The following is a 27939-nucleotide window of genomic DNA, read 5'->3' as shown; positions in this document are numbered from 1 at the left end:
CAAGCTTCAATCTTGAGGCATTGTGTAATACAGGGACACAGTGGTTTAAATTAGGTTACTAGTTTGTTTATACTTTGGGAAGCAATATCAACTAAAATCATTAAAAATTACTGAATGCAAAAAACCTCATGAGCAAGCTTAAAAAAGTCTTAGTTAAAACTAATTATTGTAATTCTACATCTGTTTCCCCGTCCAATGTTCTGCAGCGTTTTCAGAGGGAATAGTGAAAGGTTTCCTACATAATAATAAAAAAGCCTTTACATCACAGCCATTTCAGATTTGATCTAAATATATATTATATAGGTTGATACATACCCCTATTGCCCACAAATGTATAGCTCAGCATAATATTTGTACCAACACGGAAAAATGTGAACATCTAAATAAAGACTTCAGTTAAACTTAGAGTGTGGATTTTAGCAATACTTTCAATGAGTAAAGTTTGGTGAAGCAGCAAAATCATATCACGATTGTTTCCTCAGTTACAAAGCCTGGAAATTTTGTAGCATGATTCTTAGCCATTCTATTCTATGTGCTTCCAATCTCACAGCTTGAGACAATTTAAAGCTTTGGATTGAGAGCCTTGCAACACAACAGCAATCCTAATGGAGTGTCTTTATAGCCAGCACACATCTCAGTAATGCAACCACAGCGCAAACTCAGTAGAAAAACAACTCACTGTAAAAGCATACATTTGGCAGTGGGCCAAGTTCCTCCCATCCGTGATCTATGAGTGGTTGTGCTCCGCAGTAAACACTGATCTACAGCAGGATCACAGCTGCTATGAGCTGCAGTAGAGAAGGTCTTATTGAATGCACTGTGCTTCTTAACTCCCGTGTACAGAGGGCTATAATTAGAATATGTGATCTGATGCCAGCATATAGGCTTATCATGCTGAGCCAGAACAGCTGGCTCGAGTGAGCAGGAGGGTGTGTGTTACACATTCATTTAGTCACACTCGGGCCATTGGTGTATGACTCACAGCTGAGCGCAGACATACATGCAATGACATTCTGAAGACAAATGAACTACCAAGACAAAACAGTTTAAAATTTAAATATGTGGTATTTTGGTCAAAGGCTGGACTACAAAAATTGTTAGTACTTAAGGATTGATATCATTGCATCACTTCTGAACGTGATAAGTCAATTGAGAGGGATGTACTCTTACTAGTAGCTCGACAGTGAAAGACCTGGGTGTTATGTTAGACAGCAACTTTTCTTTTGAAAATCACATTGCACATACTACAAAACTAGCCTTCTTCCACCTTAGAAATATTGCCAAGCTGAGAAACATCCTATCTGTATCTGATGCTGAGAAGCTAGTTCATGCATTCATGACCTCTATACTGGACTATTGTAATGCATTACTAAGTGGCTGTCCTGCATCTACAATAAATACGCTACAGTTATTCCAAAATGCAGCTGCCAGAGTTCTCACTAGGACAAGAAAATTTGATCTTATAGCCCCAATCTCATCTCTACACTGGCTACCTGTTAAGTTTAGAATTGATTACAAACTGCTGCTACTTACGTACAAGGCTCTTAATGGTTTAGCTCCCATGTATCTAACTAGTCTTCTAACATGTTACAATCCTTCACTCTCTCTGAGATCACAAAACTCAGGACTTCTGGTAGTTCCTAGAATATCTAAGTCTACTAAAGGTGGTAGAGCGTTTTCTTATTTAGCTCCCAAACTTTGGATTAGTCTTCCTGATAGTGGTCGGGGCTCAGACACACTTTCACAGTTTAAATATGGATTAAAAACTCATCTCTTTAGTCAGGCATACACATAATACATGCCATAATATTGTGCACTATTACATCAGACTTGCAAATATTATGAACAGCAGATATGTTAATCCCTCTACACTGCATCTCTCTTTTTACCCATCCCAGGGTATCCAGAAATTGTACCAGCTCAGATCGTCTTCCGTGTGATGAACATTTTGGACCTCCACTGAGATGAGGGCGACTCTGAGAATCCTGAGGCATCTAGAGATCTACCAGCTCCGGTTGGACTCTGTGGTACTAAAGAGGAGATGTGAACTCCATGTGATCTTTTGCATCTATACAACATTTGTTAGACAGTATATTTATAATCACACCCTCCAGTGACACACATATGAGAACGGGTTCCCCTTTGAGTCTGGTTCCTCTCAAGGTTTCTTCCTTTACCATCTAAGGGAGTTTTTCCTTGCCACTGCTGCCTGAGTCACCTCAGACTTGCTCATGGGGATAAATACATACACATTGTGAACTAAATATATCTAATATTAATCTTAAATTTTCTATTAATCTTTCTATTATTTTTTATATTAACCTTTTGTTTTGTCTATTTACAGTCTTCATCTTCCAAGTTTTGAAGAGGCTGTGCCCAGTGTAAACTTCAAGGTTTGACGTTTTGTCTTTTCTGAGATTCTTTTCTGCTCACCATTATCATAAAGAGTGGATATTTGGATTAATAATACCCTTATTAAAAGCCTTTGTCTACCGAAACTGGTCTGAACATTTCCCTCTCACCTGTCTCATGAATAAGATGTTTCTGCCCACAGAATCACCACTCACTGGATTATTTGTTTGTTTTACACTACACTTGTGTATGTGAAAATCCCAGGAGATCACTAGTTTCTGAAAGAGTCAAACCAGCATTTCTGGAAACAAACAACCACGCTACAGTCAAAGCCACTGCGATCACATTTTTATCTCTATTGTGATGCTTGTCATAAACATTAACTTAAGCTCCTCAGGTTGGACTGGCAATATTTTGTGACATTTATACTGTGTGTGTGTGTATATATATATATATATATATATATATATATATATATATATATATATATATATATATATTCATTCATTCATTTTCTACCGCTTTATCCGAACTTCTCGGGTCACAGGGAGCCTGTGCCTATCTCAGGCGTCATCGGGCATCAAGGCAGGATAGACCCTGGACGGAGTGCCAACCCATCGCAGGGCACACACACACTCTCATTCACTCACGCATTCACACACTACGGACAATTTTCCAGAGATGCCAATTAACCTACCATGCATGTCTTTGGACTGGGGGAGGAAACCGGAGTACCCGGAGGAAACCCCCGAGGCACGGGGAGAACATGCAAACTCCGCACACACAAGGCGGAGGCGGGAATCGAACCCCGACCCTGGAGGTGTGAGGCGAACGTGCTACCCAATAAGCCATATTGCTGCCACATAAATGGATAATTGAATGAACGTACATGTGTTCCTGATACAATGGTCGGCGAGTGTGTACAGACTACAGTTAATCGAGGACTATACTTTTAGGTGGATAATTATCCCCCAACCACATCAAGTATACATTTTCCTGCATGCATCATACCGAGTGGTTTATAGTTCTAAACAATATAAAATACGGCATTTCATTTTATGTCATGGTCCGAGATGAAAGCACTACCTGTCGCTGAGAATAAGACTGAAAACATAATTGCTCTAACATTGATCGTTTACAGTGTGCTGCACAATTTGAATAATGTAAATGCAATACCAGAGTGAATGCTCCGTGTTTCTCCTATATGCAGTTTGCAGTCTACCCAGAACGACATATTGAAGTACCTTGCAGGTCAGGATGGAAAACATACACTCATGCTACTATAAATAGCTCAAGATCTATGAATACTATTAAGTCCAAACCCTGTGCATGTAAATCTTATCCTATGTAAACTGTGAACTTGGACTGCACTATAAATAAAGGTTATGGTTCCATTTATGGATGGATATATATTATGATATGTAATCTATACTATTACTATATATTATTATACTAGACTTAAACTGATTTCAAACGTACATTATATTTAAAATAAATTGATCAATCATTGCTAAGTCCTTTTCCTCATATATACTATGTATGTGATTTTTGTTTAATTTCTGAGTTGTTGGCATGTTTATGTTTGCTTTCATACTCTGAAACTGTTAATTCTGTATCTGGTGAACTGAGCTTGGGTATGTAAATGAACATGTCAGAACAGTCAGATCCTTAAGGTAATTGCGTTGCTAATTTGAGCACCTCATTGACAAGCCCCAGCCAGCTTGCAACTCAGGTTATGTACTACCACTGATGAGGTGATAATTAGTGTCAAATCACCAACTAGGATGGTCTGACAATACATTCTTCTTCAGTCAAAGTCGGAAATGTTTAGATGTTTTTTTTAATGAAAATAAATCAATAAATAAATGGATAAAATCCTACAACGATAATTAATTTTTAAATGATCTTTTCTTTGCTACCATGCTGCTTAGCCCCAAAGCTCTTCAAACATCTCTCCCCCTTAAGCTTTTATCTAGAGAAAAAAGCCAAGACCAGACTGAGCTTGCAAGAGCTTCCAATAAATTACCCACTACACCATTCTGCATTTTGGTCCCTCTTTAAATGTGCCTCCTGTGTTCCTTGAGAGAAGATGATTCAGTCCACTCAAGTTAAGGTTTGTACATCTCTTACCTGAACAGGACTTAAGGAAATATATGGAGAGATATTACAGAATAAGTTAAATGATCAGCAAAAAATAAGAACCTTTATACTGGTGAACTCTCAGACTGAGCTTTCTTTCTCACCCTGCAGCACAAGAAAGCGGTTCTTTTGGAATAACACTGTTAACCTTATTATTTACTTTGGAGCACATACATGCATTTATACCAATGAAAGCATAGCTTTGCATAGTTAGGCAGCATTTTCTGTCGTACTGTTCTACTGACATGTTATCCCATTAGATTAGAAAGCTGAGTGTAAGAAAAATACAACCTGAGGGTGTATTAGCAGGCAGATTAAAAGGATTAAGTACAAGAATGGTTTCTGATACAAACTGAAAATAGTACTAAATAAATTAAAGTTAAATTAAAGATAAGCCTGCCTTAAAGCATTTCCAGCATTTCCAAGCTTTCAGAAATCATTCCTGGAACCAGAAAAAGTAGGTAGACATTGAATAATATGAGAGCTGCACCGTTTTAAGCAAAAATACAACAGCTCTTAAAGAAATGTGATAATATGCCGATAAACTCAGTATCAGCAATGTTGTTAATGAGTTTCGGTGACTTCATCAGACAGCTAAACTGTACTTGTCAGGTCCTCCAAGGGAAAAGAAGATATGGTCCCGGTCAGGGTCATGATCTTCAGGCTATTCCTGCATCAACTGCCTGAGGAATTTACCCAAGATGGGATGCCAATCTATAATGGGGCACCTCATACTCGCACATATATAGACCCAGCAAAGGAGAAGAAAACCTGAGAACCGGAAGGAAGCCTATGCAGACAATAGTAGAACATTTGCAGGCACTCATCAGAGACAGTAACTCAAAATAAGGTCACTTAATTTTAACAATAATTATTTAACCGACTTATCCCAAAAAATCATAAAATGTGTATTTTCTTAAAGGCAGGGTCTCCGATTTTCGAAAGCCACTGTCGACATTTGAAATCACCGAAACAAACACGCCCCTAACACAAATGGGTCCCACCCCTGTATTTATAGTTCCGCCCACACATGCAGTACGTACATAACCCAGGCAACTAATGGAAAGAAATGTCTTTATCATAGCTGAAGGGAAGAGCAATACGATTGCAGATAAACAAACAAGCAAAAATGACACACAAGCATAATCATGCAAAGAACGGCATATATTAGTTCTGTGAAACAAAGCAAAACCAACGTTACTCACCTATCGAGAAGGAAAAGAGCGCCTCGCATCTTAAGTAAAGTTGAATTTCCTGAGTCAATAACTGCTGAGCTAAATGCTGTCACTACACAAAACATGGTTGTAGCTGCCTCTCTACATTACTACAATAGAAGAGAGGTATTATTTGTGTAGTAACAGCGTTTAGGCCAGGAGTTTTTGACTCGGGAAACTGTAACTCTTTATATTGCGGTATATATCTAAAACTCAGATTACGCATCTCCAGCTCGTTCAAAATGCTGCTGCCAGATTTCTATCTAGTTGTCGCAAATATGAACACATCACTCCCATTCTCAAATCTCTACACTGGCTGCCGATTTCTCAGAGGATAGATTTTAAGATTTTACTCTCTGTCAGTAAGTCTTTCCATAATACCGCTCCTCTCTACCTATCTGAACTTCTTCATCCCTACTTTCCTATTAGAAGTCTTCGTTCATCTGACCAGGCTATGTTGGTTGTCCCTCGTGTATGGCTCAAGCGTAGAGGTGAGCGTGTCTTTTCTGTGGCCGGTCCTAAATTATTGAAGTCCTTGCCACTAGAGATTATGATGGCACCCACCATTTCTAGTTTTAAGTCCATGCTAAAGACCCACTTGTTTTCTCTAGCCTTTTCATGATTGCCTAGGATTTTATGTCTGTTATATCTTATGGTTTATATCTATATTACTTTCTTTTAAACTGGTTATTTTATTTTTTTTAAATAATTCTTATTTTAGTTTCTTGAACTACCTTATTGTGTATGTGCGTATTTTTAAGTGTATCTGAAATGTCAAACGAACTGTGAAGCACTTTGGTCAGCCGTGTGGCTGTTTGTAAATGTGCTATACAAATAAACTTGAACTTGAACTTGAAACTCCAATCTGTGAATATACCTCCCGCTCCTTCAGTTCTCGCCAGCGCTGGAAAGCTGATCCTATATTAACACGTCCAACTTCTTGCCTTATCGTAAGACTTTCTTCGCTTTCTTTGTTTTTATCCTCCATGTCAATGTTAAAACCGCTTTCTGCTAATGTAACACATGCGCAGCCGCATATTGTCAAGCCCCGCCCCTTTCTGCTCATTGGCTACACGTTTGTTTTGATTTTTGTTTATTATTCGGCCCGACTCAGCTTTCTGAAGCATTTCTCAAAAATCGGAGACCCTGCCTTTAACCTGGGAATGTTTCTTGCTGATAGTATGTACAAAATATATACTACCCATTCTTCATAAGAATGAATTAAGATTAATGTTATATAATAGTATACAGTATAGATAAATAAGAAATACTATTGAAAAATGAACTGTGGGTTCAGATATAAACAATAATAGGACATCCAGGTTGCAAGAACAACAGGTGTCTGACAGGTTCTCAGTAAGTTCTGCTAATGTAAATAATTTAGTTAGATACAGTATGTTACAGATTCACTAGAGCTCTGTAAGAATAATAAATAATCAAAAACAACTAGATGGATTGTTAAGGAAATGGTCAGTAGCATCTCAACGCTTTACCAAATTAACAATTATACAGTACATTGTTATACAACAAATTATTTATTTTTTTAAGTTTAAATTATGTAGTGCATCTGCAAGGCTATGTGATTCATTTGTTTCAATAGAAATAATGACAAAATATAAAGAGTATATAAATATACACCTGTTATTTGAATGACTAATATCAGAGCTGCTAATGTAGAAAATTTATAAACATGTCATGATCAAACTGATTTGAGAATTCAACAGCTCTGTGGTATAATTTATAAATAACATTAAATTATTTTGTCAATGCACCAACAATAAATCTATGACTAGATCTCAGCCTGATATATCTGTGTTAATGTAAATAAAATATCAATACCTGAAGAAGTAATTGATTTTTTCTCTGTAAGAACATAAGTGAACATGAAGGCAAACTGTATTAACAATTTATGAATATGATCATCTTTAATTCATGTTATTAACATTGCATGGATTGTGACACATAATTATGCACAGTAGCAATTCCATTAAGTGGTTATAAATAAACAATTTCTCTGTCTGTTCTCATCAACAGCATCAGCTAATTAATGATTTCAAAAAACTAAATTTGTTTAACTCTGCTTTATAGACTACTTTGGAATATACTGGGATTATTATATTTAGGCATGTTGCTGTAATGTTTAAGTGCATTTCTCGTCTCCTGTGTCAGATCTGGCTCAACCAAAACTCTGATTCATCCCAGTTATTGGAAATGGTTGTTGTTGTGGAGATGAATTTGTTTTATTCATGGCAAGCATTAATAATACATGTGAACTGGTCAATTTTATTGCAACAGAAAACAAAAAATACTTACTGACTAGTGCTTTTAACAACACGCTTTGTCTGGATGTATAACTTTGTAATAATTGCGTAAAAGTTTTCCAGAATTTAGTTACTTAAAAGTTATTTAGTTCTATACTTTTTATCTAATACATATCTAATTTAAGAAAAACACAAATATTTTCACAACTATTTTTTTATTTATTTTAATTTTCATGTTATGTAATCTGTTTAAAAGACAAAGATGAGGCTTGTGTTTAAATACTGCCAATAACTTTGAGTTTTATAAGCACTTTATCAGCAGCCTCCACCAGGCTCTTTCTCTTCGTGTGGAATAAATGTGATTACTTAATTACCTAAAATTTGGCAGCAATGTAATTTTCCAATAAGTAAATTAGACTAGTGACTTGCAATGAAATTTTTTCCTTCCTGTCACATTTGAAGTAATCAAATGTGAAAATGAATGCTTTAAAGTTATACATGAAAGGGAAATATATTTTAGGTTCAGAAAACTAGTTTTCAGAACTATATACAGTAGAAAATGTCCTAATGTTACCATGTGAAGCAATGTTGGGCCTCAAATCAAGTGCTATGAAAGAAAACTGGAAAATGCTGTATCAGCTGCTGAGTGAAACAATGAATTTGCTAGATGCCACATCCATAGAATTTTAGCATCAGAATGTGTAACTCCTTAAAGGTGTAATGTCTGAGCTCTCCAGTCTAACCAACAGCAGCCACTGAACTGATCAAGTGAGTGAGAAAAGATTCAGCAGAAATTTCCATGAAAGTGAAATTTCTGATGTTGCAGCTGATTAAGTCATCCTGCAGACAGGGCACATATCTGATGTGGCTGCCCTTCAGAAATGTCACAAACAGGCTCTTTGAAACAAAGAGCTTTAATGTTGTGAAGAAAAAGTCATCTTTAAATATTAACACCATATTTTATATTGTATATTGATGTTTATAAATGGGTATGCGCTTTCTGAGAACTATAATTGTCCTAATTATTATTATTGCGCTACCTGTTTTTATAATAATAATAATAATAATAATAATAATTATTATTATTATTATTATTATTACTAGTAGAAATATTGATATTTTTTAAACTTTGAGTAGCAATTTCCCAAGATATACATTCATGACTCATGACTAGAGACGTAACACATCACACATGTAATACAGGTGTAACACATATAACACATAAAACATAACAATTAGCAGCTGTTCTATCTACCATGTGTTAATATATAAAGTGTTTGCTTTGTATGATGAACAAGGTTATTGAGCCCTTGTTTCATTAGATCTACTCTATACTTGATTCCCATTATATTTTTAAGGTACTTCTCATACATGGCCTTACTAATGCTTGATGCTAACCATCTTTAACTGTGAAACACAGCATTCATATACAGCACAGAGACAACACAGTTTTTCAAGGATAATGCAAAGCACAGATGTAAAGTAAATAAATCTTATTGTGCAGATCACTCTGTCTCTTTCTCTGCCTACCTGTCTCTTCCTTTAATTGTCAGTGAGAGTCTGAACCCCAAGTCTAGAGTAGCAATAATTTAATTATTTATCAAGGGTAAACTTTCAACCAAAAATTTAATTTTACTCCCACTGAATGTTAAAAGAAAGCTTTTGTTAAAAATCATCATTCTTCCATACAGAAACATATCAATAGAGCTGTAGAACAGTTCCTTACACCAGCCTACATCTGAACCCCAGATATGGTTTACGTTTTATTCTTAAGCTCTAAGAATAAAAATATGACAATAACTTTATTTGTTTATTTAGATATTTAGCTGTATGATATGCCATGCTTTAAAGAGTAAACCAGCTAATTATACTGTGTTCCAAGCAATTTTATATTTTTGGGGCAAAAAATATAAACTTAATAAAATAAATTATTAAGAAAGGTTGTAAAGCAATGGAACAGTGTCAGTGTACTGTACAAATTACTGTACAATTTAAACTCCAACGTCTCATTTTAATAATATAATAACAATATAACATTAAGTGCATTCCATTGACAGGCAAACATAAAAAAAACCTGATCAAAACATGATCAGATCATTTATCTCTTAATACCATGTCTACTGAATGATCCCATATAAACCTACATTTCCTTAATTCTCAATCGTCTTATAATTTTCTTATAACACGATTCAATAAATGACTAATTCTAACAGTAACACAAAGTAAGAGTATGAAACACAGCTCCTTATACACATATATGCCTGATATGGTCTCACTACAGTTAGTCTAATGCTGATGCCATTGATTCCTCCGAGTCATGCAGTAGGGTGTGTCTAGAAACTAAATGACCGGGTAATATACTTCTTCAATATTTCTGTATTTGTGTTGCGAGTAATGATGACACAGGAAACAAAATAAAGCCGCATTTTATTAAAACTAAAAATGACAGAGAGGCAACAGTTGCATTCCCCTAAAAGTACAGGGATACAAATACAAATAGAAATGAAAAGTAAAGTGGAGCATGTACATAAAGGTAAAGTGCTGAATGTGCAGTGTGTTTTTAGCTCTGTATGTAACACACCAGAATAAATAAGCAGCTCTAGGCCTAAAAATCAGCACCTGGCTCTGGTCAGTGTCACTGCTGGGTATCATAAGAGTGTATATTACAGCATCTAAAGGACTTACAATCAGTGACATCGAGGAATTAGGGGCACATTTGCGGCTAGGATCAGTCGGGATAACTGAGGGCAGATGTACAGTGTAAGCACAGTGCTGTAAAACTAAACCACACCCGCCGCATTGCAGAAGCAAAGGGGAAGAAGGCCGGCAACTTAACGCAAGTCATCAGCTGTCCCAGTATAAACCAAAACAGAACCAGGGAAGCTTATATGTCACTCCTAAAGCACATCAGTACATCCAGCTAACCGCGCATCCCATCGGCCGACTGTAAAGCCATATAAAATCTTCATCACAAGCTTGCTAAAAATGGACACGTCTCATTTTAACCTTCCCGACGCGTAAATGTCCGCCAGAACGCGTACTGAAATGTAAACGATGCACAAGCCTGGATGTGATGTGCACGTTTACTATGTCCCTGGCTACTGAAACACAATAACCTGCCTTACTGTAGCTTATTTTATGGTTGTCGTTTTTTTTCCAGAAGGTTATTCGTGCTATACTGTAGGCTGGGATGCTAAGATCTCGCTTTGAGCTCTCCGCGCATTATTAACGCGTCTTCCTGCATTTACAACCTGCACTTACTAAAACACGGAACACGGGAATATTCAGATGCTCATATTTACCGGTTATTCAGTGAATGGCGTGTGATGTGATGCAGTTTCCCGGTGCACAGCCTCCTCGTGTTCTCCCTGCTCTCAGCAGCAGCCCAACTCACTGGCCACACACACACACACACACACACACACACACACACACACACACACACACACACACACACACACACACACACACACACACACACACACACACACACACACACACACACACACACACACACACACACACACACACGGACAGGGACAGTGCAGCATGCTGGGAGAGGAGAGACCTAACAGATCCCTTGATTCTTGCCAATTAACTAAATAATCCCAATCATACAACTAACTAGTCACTTCTTTCTCTTAAACTTGCACAAAATTCCAAACTTCTGCATTTAATGGCACTAATTCTTAATCATAGAGTTAAATCAATTAGCTGAGTCACCCTAACAGAGTCTAAAGTGTGCCTGCACAGCCCTGTCTGTTTTTACCAGAGCACCATTTCAATGAACAATAGCTCAAAATGAGTATATATAATTAAAGACATAATCGAGTGATCAACATAAGTGTCGAATGTGATAAAGTGTGCTGTCTGTTAGGTAATTCCTTTTAAGTACAGTGAATTTGTTTCACTATTTGTTCATAGTAGAGGTGTAATGAAAAGCCATGATCTGCATCTTTTCAGTACATCCAATGTTCATATCTGTAGCCACATTTGCACTGAGGTGCAGTTATTAATTTAAACCACTGTGATCCTGACCAGGTAGTCAGTCAGGATGCTGTAAATGCATCCTGCTGCCCTTAAATTTAGGTCTTTCTCTGTCCTAAGAGCTTAATATCTCAAGAACACTCACACCCTGTATGAAATGAATAATTCCCACTTGCAAATACGTGCTTCTGCTATTCTTGTCTGTATTTGTATCTGTTTTGAACACAATATCTGTTCAATTTGAATAATGACATTGTCAGTTTACAGCACTGGTAATCTCACAATCCTGGTCACATTATGATGCAGTTTTAACCTTGTTGTATTTATTTAGCTTGGCATTGAGCTGAGCTGATGTCAAAATGTTTAACCACAACAGAAAATAGAAAATAGCAAAATGTGGGTCACCAAAATCCAACAAATCAGTCAAAGAGGCGTCTCTAAATGGCCATCACTATGAAAGGTCACAAACTTGAACTACTGTAGCATTCAGGTGTTCTAGCCTAGGAAATATGTTTGTTCAGCTAACTTCTTATTTCTAACTATGATTAAGTATGACTACTTCAGCTACTCTGTAATGTAACTAGACTGTATCAGTAATATCAGAGGAAATATTTTACCACCTGGGCTATTTTTAATTTGGACATAAATTCAAACAACATCTTTAAGAATATTGGAACTAGTAGGTGTATACATTTCAAGTTTAAATCAGAAAACAGTAAAGACAATAACGTGTAATACTCATTGGACTTTAGTCTGTTTAATTACTTACACCTTCTCCTTGATATGTAAACAATAAAAACATACAAAAATCTATTTAAAAAATGTAATCACAGTTATGGCCTTTATTTTTTTCTTTATATTTTGATGCCATTTATCTCCTTAGCTTCTCAGTCTTTTGAGCTTCCTGACTAAAAAACATCTAACAATGTGACTAACTATATGAGACTAGAAAAATAAGTAAAAGGTTTGAACCAGTCATAAAAGGACAAGGACATGCATTTTTTTTTAACCATTACTGCCAGCCACAGACAATCTAAAAAGACAGCAAGCCATGAACAAGGTTAAACACATTGATAAATTGTAAAAGAACCTGATGAATTAATACCTTGAAAAGATTAAAGTGCTTTAGAAATGCTACTGGACTTTTATTGTGCACCTTTAAAAGTAACTGAATATATGATATGCTGCCTGAACAGAGGCTGTCGATCCACAGTCCCATAAACTGTGGTTTAGGCTTAGCTGCAGTAATAAAATTCTCCTGCTTTGTACTTGTAATATTCAGCTGTGGACTACACCCAGACATCTTTCTGTTCCACTGACATCTTTCACTTCTCTCCCCCCTGCTCTGTTGCTCTCAGTATGTCAGTTTTCTCCTCCATTTCTCCTTCAATAACCCTCCAGTTCCTTACCAAACTCTTTTTTCCTCCCTTGATCACATGCTCTCTCACACATTCTCTCCCCTAATTTCTCCCATTCTCCCTAACCTCTGTCCATGGCCATCTTGGCACTCTTTGCTGTGCATGCTGATGAGTCTGTGTCTCTTTAATATTTGTGTTAGCTAAGTCATGTCTACTCACACTACTCAAGGACACTGAATAGGAGTGTTTTACTGGTGGCAGAGTGTAAAAATACCTCTGACTGTATTTTGAACTGTTACCTGCATTTGCATCCATCTCTGCAAGTTTTTTGTGACAATTCCAAAACTATCCAATTTCACCCAGGAACAAAGGGGCCTAGATATATTTTATACCTTAAAGCACTGGGTAGTTTAATATTCTATGTTCTATTTCACCACTACAACAGCCAGGGGCATATGTACAGTAGTGAGGCACTGTGCTGTACTTGCAATAAATACCATAATGGAAGCGGATGGTGTATGTGAGGGTGACTTGTGATGGACCAACATCCTGACCTAAGTGAATAACTGCCTTGAACCCTACGTCCTGCAATGAGTTAGAGATTACTTAGTAAAGTTTCTCTTAGTAAGCTTTAAGGAGAAACTCCTTCTAGAAAAGCCATCTAGAAGAACTCTTGGAGGTATAGGGCTCTATCAGTTACTCAAGCGTTATTCTGGAAGGCTTTTATTGTTTTCTCGACACTCATTAACATATGCAACACAATAATCTAATAGAGTAAATAGAAGCTGGAGCGACTAAATTAATTTTCTGCTTGGCTGATTTTGATGTGCTAGGTAGGTCAATCAAGTCATTAAGCAGAAACCTAGTTCTAGGTGCTCTTCAGCAAATTATGTAAACAGAGCAGCAAAATGAAAATGAAGAATGTAAGTGTGTGAAATGCCTTTGTAGAGTTTACTACCTTTTACAAAGCTATTATTAAGGACAAAATTATTTCTACGTCTGATTCACAATACCTATAAAGGATTCTTTTCATGAAAAACATTTCTGACCTAAAGTAGAACATTACATAACCTATCTGATGTGAAATGGCACTTTATCATTTACACAAAAGTATGTGGACAGCTGATCATTACACTCATATTTGATTGTTGAACATCCTGTAAAAAGATTTAGTACACTTCTGCTGCTTTAATAACCCCCACTCCTCTGTGAAGGCTTTCCAGTAGAAATCAGAGTGTGGTTATGTGGATCTGTATTCATTCAAGGGCAGGCACTGATGTTGAGTGCAGTGGCCAGGGACAAGCAGCTGACATTCCAGTTCATCCCAAAGGAGCTCAGTATGGTTGGAGTCTGAGTTCTGTGCAGGATACACAAGTTTGTCAATATCCAAAATAAGGATGTGATAGTCAGGTGTTCACAATTCTATGTCTATGGCTATATATGCATAAATAAAAATAAAAATTTTTAAAAAACATTGACGAAAGAGAAAAGGCAGATAAAGACTTCATAAAAAGGAATCCTAGATTTTATTGTGTGCTTCTTAGGTAAACATTCTATAATTTTTGTAGTTTAATAATCCTGTTAATATTCCGTTTGTTTCATGCCTCATACTAGCCAGTGGTACATGTAGTTACATATGACACTGTATTCGCAATAAATATGATTATCATTCCCAGCAAGAGTTTTCTGTGATTGTTGCAGACATAAATGCTTGATTTTGCTATAGCTTTTTTTTTTTTTTTTAAGTTTTTGTGCTTTTTTTTTAAACCTTCTTGAATTGAAACCTTCTTGAATCTACCAGGGAAGGCACATTTATTACTTTCTATAATAGTTGTACTCATGTTTGAGTAAAGTACAGATGTTTAATGGGAAAGAAATCTTTAAACAGCTTTTGAACAGCTGACATTTACATTTACAAGACCTACACAATTGGACTACCATGTTGCTAACATGTTATTTAGCTGCAATTTAATTAAAGCTTTCTCATTTTAAGGTTTAATAAAAAGTTTGTCACATACAACACAAATGTAAATCATATGACATTGATCATCTCTACTAGATCAATGCTATACATTATTTACTAAGGGCTAGTATTGTTATTTAGATACATTTTAGTATATTATCTATAGAATTAACAATTAGCAGCAGGTCTAAAGATTTGTTAAGCTTAACATGAACATGAAGAAATATCTCCTTCCAGCATTGCAATAAACAAAAGCATTAACAGCAACAAGTGTCTGTTAGAAACTTTATGCAATGACATTTTATTTTATATTTAATTAGTTCCTATTTACTCATTTTAACCCGGGGTTTATATTTTTTCAGGTCCTTATTAGGGAGCTTTTCATATGCTTTTTGTCAACCTTTTGCTTTGCTGCTGCTGTTTGTTACCAATATCTTGAGTTCATCTTCATTAACTACTTGGTCATAATATTTCTGAAGCCTATTCTGGGAAGACTGGCCATACTGCAGCACATATCATAGAAACTATTAAATTTTATCATCATGCTGTGCAAAATATTTTTGCTTTTCTTCTCATTTCCAATATATCAGGGTAAAGCCTTGATATAAACAGGGCAGCACAAGGCCACACACACTACAAAATAAATAGACACATAAATAAATAAGCCAGGAATTTCAAGCACAGTTTCACAGCTGTGGTTATATGAATGCATATTACATGAATTATATTATTATTATTTTTTTAATTTAGGGTGCGGTCTAGCCAAATGAGCACAGCTGCTATTTTTAGATAACAAACAGACCTCATTAAAATGTTTGCATGTTATATATTAACCTTTTACAGAAACAACTTAAATAGTCAATTAAACAATCATTTTAAAAACTTTTTATTCTTTATAAATCCTATATACAAATCTTCAAACCAAATCCTATCAAAAACCCATGGAATGGTGGAATGACTTGAAACACCCAAGTGATTCACACAGGTTGTTAGATCTGGAGCCTTCTGAAAGGAAAAGTGGAACAAAATGGCAAAATAAAAGTTGCTAAAGTCTTACCCAAAAACACCACAGAGTGCCTTATTATAGGCATGAGGTTCTTTAACTAAGAACTAGTTCCTTTTATTTCCCTCAAAATCTAAAATATTGTTGCTTGTTGATTGATTTTCATAAAAACCTGCAATTTTATTGTTGTCTTTTTTTTGTAAAAATGTAACTTAAAACATTTAAACACTGTTAGAGCATATGTTTTTCATTAAAAAAAAGTCAGATTTTAAGAAGAATTATATGTAATGAAGCCAGAGAGGTGTATGATCAGTCTACCAGTCCTATTCTAGACAATCTCCTTTATTTATCTAGGTTTTCAACTCTGTTAGTTTTGCACCTAACATTAAACGTGTAGATTTGCAGAAATACAGCATAATTTAATCATTGTTGTTGTCTATATAGCAGTGATAGAAGTATCTGCTGCTGAGTACTTTGCCATGTTGAATGAAATGTCACAGTTCACTGAATGGGTGCGGGCAAGCTTCAGATGACATGTCACTCCAAATTCCAGCTGGCAAACACACATTTAGGGTGTATGCCATTTTAAGAACCTCACACCCAAGCAGTAAGTGATAAAGTAAAAGCTATTTGAAACAAAATGTTCTCAAGTCCATATTCTTGTCTCATTTCGTGTATGTGTGTCTTTGTGAGTACACAAAGATTAAAAAGCTTTGATATCTTATCAGATATTCTCATATAGCATTTTACTTTAGGGTAAATGATCCGTGGACTGCAAGTACTGGGGTCATGCAAATTATTCTTATACTTTAAAACCCCACTATCTCTAGTCGGTCATGGAATGGGCAATGCTAGTATCTGCACTGGCTCGGGTTAATGAACAAAAACTGCAAATATTAGCCCAATATTTTTTCCCCAGACAAATTACTTGTCAAACACTATTCTAGCATATATAATGAAGGTACTAGGTAGCCCAAAGACTGAACAAGGTGTAATATCAAAACCATTTAAAACACATAAATGTCATTAAAGGAATGAACAAATATTCCATGGGCAAAAAAGCCTGGCAACCTCAGCTGACTCTGGGATCTGTCATGTTTTATTCATACTACTGTAAATGTTCCATTAACTTTCATGAATGTTAAATTACCTCAGAGGCGCTTTACTGGAATGCATACAAAGCAGATAGAAGGAGATCATCAATATTCTTTAAAAAAAAAAAGGTTAATTTCAAAGTTCCAAAAACATTACTCTGTACGTCACCCTGTCAGGTGATTTCCCTAGACAGCACTGGACTAAGGGGCTTAGGGAAGGTTATCAGGATAAGACACCATTTCTAGACTTTTTACTACCACTGGTTGAAACAACGAGCATATTAATTGATTCTTCAGTAATGATGTCAGTTTGCAGGCTTGGGAGCTGCTCTAGTTTATGCAGTTCTAATTTCTTGAGAAAAGGAGCTCTAAACGCTCCCTTTACCTCTGTAATGTGTGTACTCATGAGGTTAAGAGAAAAAGAATCTATAGGATTTGGATAGCCATAAATGTTTGCATTCTATCTTCACTGTAGCCAAGACACAATCTGTCATTTGGCTTTAATGTATCAGGGTTGGTGTAGGGTCAGAAACCTCGAGTTCAGCCGTTATGCCTGGTTAATGGAAATTTGTACTGCAGAAGTGAGTATAGTTCTGTGGATTGCTTGCATGTAAGCAGAAAGCAGAAAAGTAGAGTTGCCTCACATAAAAGCTGTAATCGACTGACATTTACAGCTGGAATATTTAAATCATATGCTATAAATATTGTAAAAGAATAATATGATTTAATCAGCACTTGTGAAATACTGAGAACAAAAGATTCATAGGAAAGACATTTAGAGCAATTATAAAGATTGTTGCAAATTACAAGTGGTGTCAAACTGTAACATTAACAGCAACAAGTGTCTGTTAGACCATTATGCAATGACATTTTATTTTATGTTTAATTAGTTCCTATTTACTCATTTTAACCCGGGGTTTATATTTCTTCAGGTCCTTATTAGGGAGCTTTTCATATGCTTTTTGTCAACCTTTTGCTTTGCTGCTGCTGTTTGTTACCAATATCTTGAGTTCATCTTCATTAACTACTTAGTCATAATATTTCTGAAGCCTATTCTGGGAAGACTGACCATATTGCAGCAAATAGAAACTATTAAATTTTATAATCATGCTGTGCAAAATATTTTTGCTTTTCTTTTCATTTCCAATATATCAGGGTAAAGCCTTGATATAAACAGGGCAGCACAAGGCCACACACACTACAAAATAAATAGACATATAAATAAATAAGCCAGGAATTTCAAGCACTTTATGAAAGTTTCACAGCTGTGGTTATATGAATGCATATTACATGAATTATATTATTATTATTTTTTTAATTTAGGGTGCGGTCTTGCCAAATGAGCACAGGTGATATTTTTAGATAACAAACAGAGCTCATTAAAACGTTTGCATGTTATATATTAACCTTTTACAGAAACAGCTTGAATAGTTGCTTAGTCAATTAAACAATCATTTTAAAAAGTTTTTATTCTTTATAAATCCTATATCAGGTGTACTATTAAAATTATGTTACTCAAGCAGCTGTAAGTAAAACAACCAACCAAATGAACAAACAAAAAACAGCACAAAGTAGTATGACATGCCTGATAGTGTTGATGATTCATTTCATTATACTCTGCATGCTGCCTGTCTGGTCTTTGCTTCAGACACCAACACATTAATTCACATACAATACTCAAACACACACACACACAAAGAACTTAAGATCAGATAATAAATGAATACAGAATAAAAGAGAGGAAGGACTTTGTGAGTGTCTGTGTGTGAGAGTGAGTAAGAAAAAGACTGAGGTGTTATTTTAGAAATATGGTTCTTTCTACAATGTTACTGATGACACTCTGTGCTTCTGCCCACTGGGATCACTGACTGCAGACAGATCTATGTACCTTGATAGTAATGGGTGAAAGCAATCCATGGATAAAAGACAGGCAAAATGATGTTTATTTTTACTCACTGTGCTGTAGGCGACAGATGCATAAGCACAAAGCCGTTTCTTCTCTATTAGTGTAAATGCACTATGTAATTTCTAAACACCAGTCCACCCGTTATTCACTCAATTAGCTTCTAATTCTACAACACAATGTTTAACAATGTGTTAAGCTCAATCACAGGAGCTTAATTTAGAGCTTAATTTAGAACTTAATTTCATAGTTCTCTTTAGATGTATGAATAATTAATAGTATGAATTATTAGTAGAAAATATAATTTTGGGAGAAAACACTAATGTTAAAAAGAATGAAAAAAACAAGAATGGGTTTTTACTGGAACAAAGATAAATAGTTTCTCCTATTGTTGAGAGTAAAATCTGAATATGCAGTTGTGTGCAATGAATGAAATGTTAAACAATTACTTTTAAAATAAAGTGCTTGCCAGGGGATTTTGCACACAATCAGCAGCAGTTCATAAAACAGAAATTCCTTGCTTGATAAGCGAGATTAGGAGAAAATAGACAGACTGGTTTGAGCTGACATGAAGGCTACTTAAATAACCACTTTTTACAACTGTGGTGAGCAGAAAAGCATCTCAGAATCAACAGCATGCTAAGCCTAGAAACAGACTGCCTACAACAGTAGAAGACCACATTGAATTCTACTGCTGTCAGCCAAAGGAAAGTAATCTAAGGCATATAGCAGGCACAAGTTTGTTAATAATCCAGTCACTACTGTAGCCTCAGATTCTTGTTATAGGTGTTGGGCTACTGATCGGAAGGTCATGGGTTCAAACCCCATGCCCACCAAGCTGCCACTGCTGGGCCCCTGAGCAAGGCCCTTAACCCTCAGTTGCTCAGTTGTAAGTCACTCTGGATAAGGGTGTATGGTAAATGTAAACCTCAACCGATCAAACAGGACTTTCTGAACTACTCACGCCCATCTGGCTCCAAAAAACATGTCACCAAGGTCACACTATTCCTCATTTTGAGGTTTGATGTGACCATTAATTGACTCTCCTGACCTGTATCTTCATGATTTTATATATTACACTGCTGTCACATAAATAGCTAATTGCATAATTGCATGAAATGTTCAGGGGTGCCGGAGTTTCAGGAATTAAACCATGTCATTTATAACATGAATAGATATGATTTTCTGCACTTAATACATCTGTCTGTGAGATTACCAGATTTGGAAAGGAAAATCCTTGTTAACAATAATTGTAAAAATCCTTTTTTCTTCATGATTTAATGGTGGTTTGTACGTTGTTAGAGAAATGTTTCAGAAAACTGAGTTGGGCCGACTAACAAAACAAACGTGTAGCCAATGAGCAGAAAGTGACGTGTCTTGTCAATATGTGGCGGAGAGAGTGTTCAGTGCGCATGTCTGACATTAGCAGAAAGCGATTGAAACTTTGACATGACGGATAAAAACAAAAAGCGAAAAAAAGGCTTACGATAAGGCAAGAAGCAGGACCAGTGTTTATATAGGATCAGCTTTCCAGCGCTGGAGAGAACTGAACGTCTTCCATGCGAAACGGAGCTAAACCTTTCATGGTCCAACACACAGTACTACAAAAACACACTTGTATTACCATAATATTAGTCATTGAGTTCCTTTACAGATAAAAATATCCCCTCGGCCGGCTGCCCCAGCAGGTTCCGCCATAATAGTTGCCTGGGTTACGTTTGTATGTGTGGGCGGAGCTATCAAAACAGGGGTGACACCCATTCGGGTTAGGGGCGTGTTTGTTTGGTGATTTCAAATGTCAACATTGGCTTTCAAAAATCGTGCAACCCCACCTTTAATCGCACAGCCTCCTGTGAATCTCAGAATGCCACAGTGTGTTGTTTTATAATATTCGATTCATAACAGAAAAATATACACTATATATATTTGTACATAACCACCTATTGTTTAGTATCATGGTTTACTGCCAAACAGTGAGAATACTCAGTGTCTATATAAAGTGAGTTATCTCTGTTTGAAATAATAGACGGAAACATCAAAAAGCTGAATTTGGTTTAAAGATTGATGCTCAAGGTTGTGATGCCTCCAGGTAAAGCAAAATCTCTCTCCCCATGGGAAAACAATAGCTTCCTGATTACAAGCAAAGGTGCTCCTTAACAAGCTGATGAGTTCCTTTTCAGGCACCCTGTAGATTTGACAAACTGATCTGCTCTACACACCATGGCTAACACAAATATAAAATAATCGTTAAATTATAAGATACAGCAGGTGGATACTTGTAATTTTGTATAAATACATCAACACACACACACACACACACACACACACACACACACACACACCACAAACCATAAGTTTAGTGTCTAGTAGAATCGTGACAAGTAAAGAGATATTGGCCTAAGGCACTGTACAACAAAAAGGCAAAAAGTAAATGTTCTGAATTGCTTCAACAGTTTCTTCAACAAATACTATGATATCTTCATTAATGTGTATTATCGTGTTATGGATTAAAGAACCTGAAATATTCCATGAGACAAAGATTACAAAAAATGATATTTACTGCAAGATACTTCTCAATGATATAGTTCTCAACTGTACATTCCAGTGTCCACAGACAGCCTTGAATTCGTTAGATTAGTAACTGCTAATTCAAAAACAAATAATAAGAGGGCTTTTTTAATTCTGGAGCAAGAGATGTAATCCCTAGATGAAATCCTACAATCTTTACATTTTTAATGTACATGTACATTCACTATGCTGTGTCATGAATGCAGAACACAGCCTTTATTGAGGGTGCTTGTAACACATCACTGACAGAGACATAAGGGAACATAAGTTCTCCAACTGTTCATTATTTCCAAGACTCTAATCGGTTCAGAGTATCTAAGAGACAAATCTCTTGACACTTGAGTAAGCTTTCAATGAGCAAATAAAATGGCCGCAATCATATAAAAGTGAAATTCCTGTTATAGTTTTAGTGCTCAGTTCACAAACTTGTAAAGCTTGTGAATAGTAGTTAATTCAAGATTTTTAGACTTGATTCACATACAGTGATACCAAGCTGCACACTTTCAATTTTTAACATAATTCCTCATAGAAATAAGATAAAATAGGATATGTTTTTGACCAGTACCAAGGTCTGTTGATGTAGATGACTGTTCTGGATAGAAAATTTGGTACTTTATGCATACAAGCCCCAAGCATTTCAAATCTCCCATTAAATACACAACATATTAACACATGGCAAAAAAGCCTCATAAGCTGGAAACAGCCCTTGTTTAATCACTAATGACATCCAGTCTCAGTATGCTACAAGAGTATGCTTTAGAAGAACAGAGGCACTTAATAGTAAATGAATATTAGGACATGAAAAGTCAATGCTGTCCCCATGGAGTCACTCTGCATTGATCACATAATGCAATCGCTGTGTACAGCTGGAAGCCATATAAACCCCTGACAGCTACTGTGTAATTATAAAACACTACATGTTATCTGATTCAGTTCCAAGCTGCAAATAAGGTGATGAAGTGTATACAGTACAGTATATAAGTTGACCTTTTTGGATAGAATAGCATTGTACAGAATATTAGAAATAAATGGTGGTTGTCTTGTCATGCATTTTAATACGATGTTATACGATGAGTGCCCTCTGATCTATAAATCATACAAACCCTTAGGCAACTGAAACAATTAGAGAGCTATGGTGTTTATGTGTGAGATCTGATGTTGTAATTGTAATTATATCTTAAGAATGAATATTTAACCATGTCTTGTTTTATAGCACTGATTGTTAACCATTCTGTATGTACACTAAGATTTAATATATTATTTTGTAGATAGATATAACAGTTACAGCAGCATATCTATCTATTTATATGTCATTTAAGGGTGGGCATTTAAGAATATTACTCATTATACTTGACAGAGTTGACATATCACAATTAATAACAGATCACAATATTCAGGTTTTCTAACAGTTACAAACAGTGGCTGTGAAGCTGAGATCAATTACATTTGTATTCAATATAAATAATTCTACAGCAAAAATGAAAAAGTAGTAATCCATTATTATTATTATTTTTGTTGTGTAACATCTAATAAACAATTCTTTCTAACGGAATACCTTTACATCTGAATATATAGCTGTTTTATATCTAAGAAAACACTATATATTTACCTAGATTAAAAAGTCATTGCAAGTATACATAATACCTAATTCATATTTATATATATACACACACCAGAAAACCAAACCAAATAAAAAATTTGTTTCTGTTCACCTGAAACCTTCATATATGCTCCATTAACGCACTGAGTTTTCAGAGACCAGGATCAAGACAACAGAAGTTGCAGTATATAAGTGAAATATTTACTACCTCGTATCAGCATTCAGGCATTCACAGAATAGAGAAATGTATAATTTTTCAGCAAAGTATTCAATCAAGTAAAATAACAGCAAAGTATAATGATTCACTCCTGTAACAGTACTTCATGACTTGATGGTAAATCAGGGGACTGTGATTTATTACAGTTGATCAATAGCAATCATTTGGCTTTATGCAGAGCTGATGCTTTCAGGGCTTGGGATGAATGCAATGGTCCACATTGGAAAAACACTTGATGTTTCCCTTAATACTCTCCTAACACCATTTTAAACAGGGGGAGCAGGCCATTTGATATTAATGAGATAAAGCACAATAAAACATTCACAGAACAGTCGATGGAGAAATGGTTAGATGTCATACTGTGGGTGATTTTAATCTGTGCATTTGTAAGGCTTCAGAAATTGCTGCATTTAATCCTTCACGCTGGAGTTTAGCAGATTAAAAGCCAGGCAAATAGTTAAAACCCAAAGCAAGTCACGGTCTCAGAGACACGCATAGTCTAACATTTTTCTGTACAAAATCTTACAAAATGTGAACAAAATTTGCAGCATTCTCTTGACCTGTGTAAATGTCACAGTCATCATTAGTTGAGTGAAGGGATATGCTGCTTTGCAGGGAAAGGGGAGAACTAATCCTAGCTGTAAAAACTATTTGCTATAGATTTAAAGACTGACCGATAAGAAAGTAGCTTGTTGTGGAAGCTGTTTGATTTTGACATGAGCACACCTCGTGGTAACCCACATTTCCTTGGAGAGTTTTGTGAATGAGTATGCGTCCCAAAATGGAAACCATCTGGATACACTGATGCCCACATGGGGCTGCTGTGTGAAATGCCTCTGTTGATTTATACCATCACATAAACTGTAGGCAATGAAGGTATGGCATGACAATTCAGATTTTATCCAACCACAGCACACTCAGTGATTTATAAATGTACTTACAAATGTAGAGCATCCAGCACATCCAGGGTCGATCCATCCGTTACGATGAAGATCCGGGATCGTTCACAATAGAAAGGGATGGGAAATTAAATCATAAAACATTTTTATATTAACTGTCAGGTAACATTGATATAATAGCATTTAGTTAGCTATCCTTATATAGCAATGAAACAAATAAAAGTCTGCAGATTTTGTACTGAGAGACTACACACAATAAACACTTAATTTGGAGCACGTGTACACTTACACATTCATGAAATTATCTAATTAGTCAATCAAGTGGCACCAATGCAATGCATAAAAATACGCAGATACAGGCCAGTGGTTTGACCGTGGCATGATTGTTTGACAGGTTCACCAAAACTAGACAAGTGAGGACTGGACAAACTTAGCCCGGTCTATTGAATCAGAATTTGGTGCCAACAGCATAAATCTATGAACCCAACTCGCCTTGTGTCAATTGTCCAGGCTGGTGGAGGTGCTGTAATGGTGTACTGAAGATTTTCTTGAGACACTTTGGGCCTTTTAATACCAATCAATCATTACTTGAATGAAATAGCCTATCTGAGTATTGTTGCTGACCATTAGTATCATGTTCTAATGGTTACATCCATATTATCAATAGCATGATAAAGCACAAAGCAAAACTGGTTCAGTGTGTACAGTACATGTGGAGATTCCAGACTGACTGGTCACGGATCAGTGATTCTGAGCAGCTAACATTGGATTATGGAACTTAAATGCATTTCATTTATCCATAAAATGTCTTGCTGCATATTTAGGTGCCCCGATTTATTCAAATTATTGCCAAGTAGCTAAAAAAATGATTTCAGATGCACTAAAATTCTTAAGAAAGATGAATTCATGCGGATTTTTCATTCCTCGTCAAAGAAATAAAGTTTCTTGAATTAAAAACAAACTACAAGAGACAAATAGGAAAATGTATGAAAATTAAAACAAAATATCTGCTGTCAAAGCTTGTAATTGGAGAAACATGTACAGAGTGCGAGCCAGTGCATTGAACCAAGGCTGGAAATCAAACACTGAATGGCAGCAACAAATAACAGTAACAATAAAACAACCATTGAATAAGAAACTACAACAAACGAGTGGAATGTTACTGTCATTAAAAACTGTTCTAGCATACTGTATAAGACACCTAGTAATTCTAAAGAGCACAAACATATGTTTCACCTCTAAACCGTTATGTGGGACGAGGCGCATTATAAAGACATACATACCTGTTCAGAAATTCAGTTTGGTTACTCCAAAACACAGCGAGCCAAAAATCCCCAGTATGCGTCATGCGTATCCAACATGCGTAAAGGAGACCCGAAAGCCACTTACTTGTACACATGCACGCTCACGAGCGCGCACACACACGAGCACGCACACACACGAGCGCGCACACACATATTTCATGAATGTGATGTAGCTGCAGAACCTGAAGCCAGCCTTCTAATGAACGCCCCTTTTGAAACACAGCCTCGCGCGCACAGCTTTCCAAGTCACGCCCATTTATGATAATGTTGGTCTGTCATGGTGGAACGCCATTGGCTAATTCAGGTGTCATTCAGAACAAATTCAGAACCTGCGTTTACAGATAATGTTCAGTAGTTTGTGCAATAAGTACATGAAAGTAACCACAGTAACCTCATGATGAAAATTTGCACTTAAATGTATACAGGGATGGTGTTAATAATAAAAAAAAGACGCTAAAAATAAATTCAAATATGCACACCGTTTGTAATAAAGAAATAGAAATAAAATATATTTTAAACTATAGTACAAAATTATAAATAATTATGAATAATAAATTTCGTATGATATGTAGCTAAATCAAGAATCGGTTAAATTACCCACCTATGAATTAACTGCTTTATCCTGGTCAGAGTTACAGTTCATCTAGATTATATCTTGAAAAACTGGGTGTAAATATCTACCTTCTAATTACCTTGGGGCAATTTATCACTGCCAGTCCAACCACCAGCATGTTTTTGTGAGGTGGGAGGAAATCAGATACAATGGAGAAAACCCATAAAGGAGACAAAGACAACAACCAAAGCTCAGGATCAAACTATGGACCTGGGAGGATTTTAGAGCTCTGGAGTCTCTAATACCCACATGTTGGCCAGCTGATAAACTATTAAAATGAAATTGTAAATTTATAGTGTATTTTTTTCCCCAATTAAATATCATACAAAAGCAGGTGCATAGACATCAGTAACTTATATTTAATTAACCAGAGCTCTAAGAACCTGTCAAATCAGCTTAACCTTGTCTAATGAATTGCAGTTTCTACAAATAAAAGTTTCTATAGTATTTGTGATTGATTAACATTAATTATGCTAGTTAATCTAGTTATTGCTAATCTCTGCAATCTTTATATTGAACTAAAAGACACAATGAACAGTCAGTCAAGGAAATAAGACAGAGACACACAGCTTGAAGGGGCTCAATAGCAGGAGCAACTTGCATGGCTCAGGGTAGATAACATGTGGCCAGGCTAGTGAAGTAAGAAAAGAAGAGACAAAAGTGTTTTGTGTATTGTATGAATTCATGAATAACGTCTTTATAATAATCTGATCCATAGGATTTACTATTATACTCTCATGCCATCTAAACTGTAGGTCTAGTAAGAGGTGTGGCCAAAGGGACACCTTTGCTCCAGGCAAATGGACTCCATGCCATGACTGTCTTCTTTTTAAAATATTGTCCTGTTGCTATTTGATGAATTATTCAGAGTAAATCTGTCACCTAAAATAAAGATAGATTCTTCCTCTCCCAGACTTTCAAAGCTAAACACTAAAAGGTGACCATGGGGATATTACTTCAGTGGATCACAGCACAGACAGAACATAGACTGTTTTTTCATTATACAGCAACACTCTTCCTTCTTACCCAGCGTCACTCAAATCAGATGTGATGTGTTAACCTGAGGCAAACTCCTGCAATACCCTCAGTTTCTGCTGCTTGGCTAAGATAAAACATTTTCTGCTCTTAAACTTCTAAAATATCTCCAGGCAAAAAAACAACAACAGACGCTTTTCCGAATGCAGCACATGATAGTTTTATGATTATAATCTACTGCCTTTCTACAATGCCCAGAAACTGCATTAAAGAGAATATTAGGAATGTAAACTTTATAGATAATTGTAAAACCCAGATTATATTTCCCTCTTTTACTATGTTAAATATAGCATAATTTAAAACAATTAAAAAAACATTTTTGTTATTCTGGTTATTGCACTTGTTGTTGTTGAACCTGAACCGATCATTCAAATTAATTTGGAATTTTTAATAAAAACAAATAATGACTTTTGAATAAAGACATAAATA

At 35.9% G+C, this 27939-nt stretch overlaps 1 protein-coding gene across 27 annotated transcripts in view; it reads right to left on the bottom strand.

Moving 5' to 3' along the window:
- epb41l3a (erythrocyte membrane protein band 4.1-like 3a) overlaps nt 1–26056 on the bottom strand; it is a 69675-nt gene extending 43619 nt beyond the window's left edge. For 6 of the 27 annotated variants that reach the window (XM_047811130.1, XM_047811142.1, XM_047811135.1 and 3 more), the window contains exons 1-2: nt 25842–26055; nt 11269–14661 (exon numbers count right to left, since the gene is read on the bottom strand). The gene's annotated coding sequence lies outside the window, so the exon portion shown is untranslated. The other 21 variants (XR_007140124.1, XM_047811133.1, XM_047811134.1 and 18 more) reach the window with 14 other exon arrangements.
- Between the last annotated feature and the right edge of the window lie 1883 nt (nt 26057–27939).

Source organism: Tachysurus fulvidraco, chromosome 3 (assembly GCF_022655615.1).
Source record: "Tachysurus fulvidraco isolate hzauxx_2018 chromosome 3, HZAU_PFXX_2.0, whole genome shotgun sequence".
NCBI classification, from domain to species: Eukaryota; Metazoa; Chordata; class Actinopteri; order Siluriformes; family Bagridae; genus Tachysurus; species Tachysurus fulvidraco.
The sequence above is the reverse complement of the archived record's forward strand: the minus strand, read 5'-3'. Positions and strand labels throughout refer to the sequence as shown.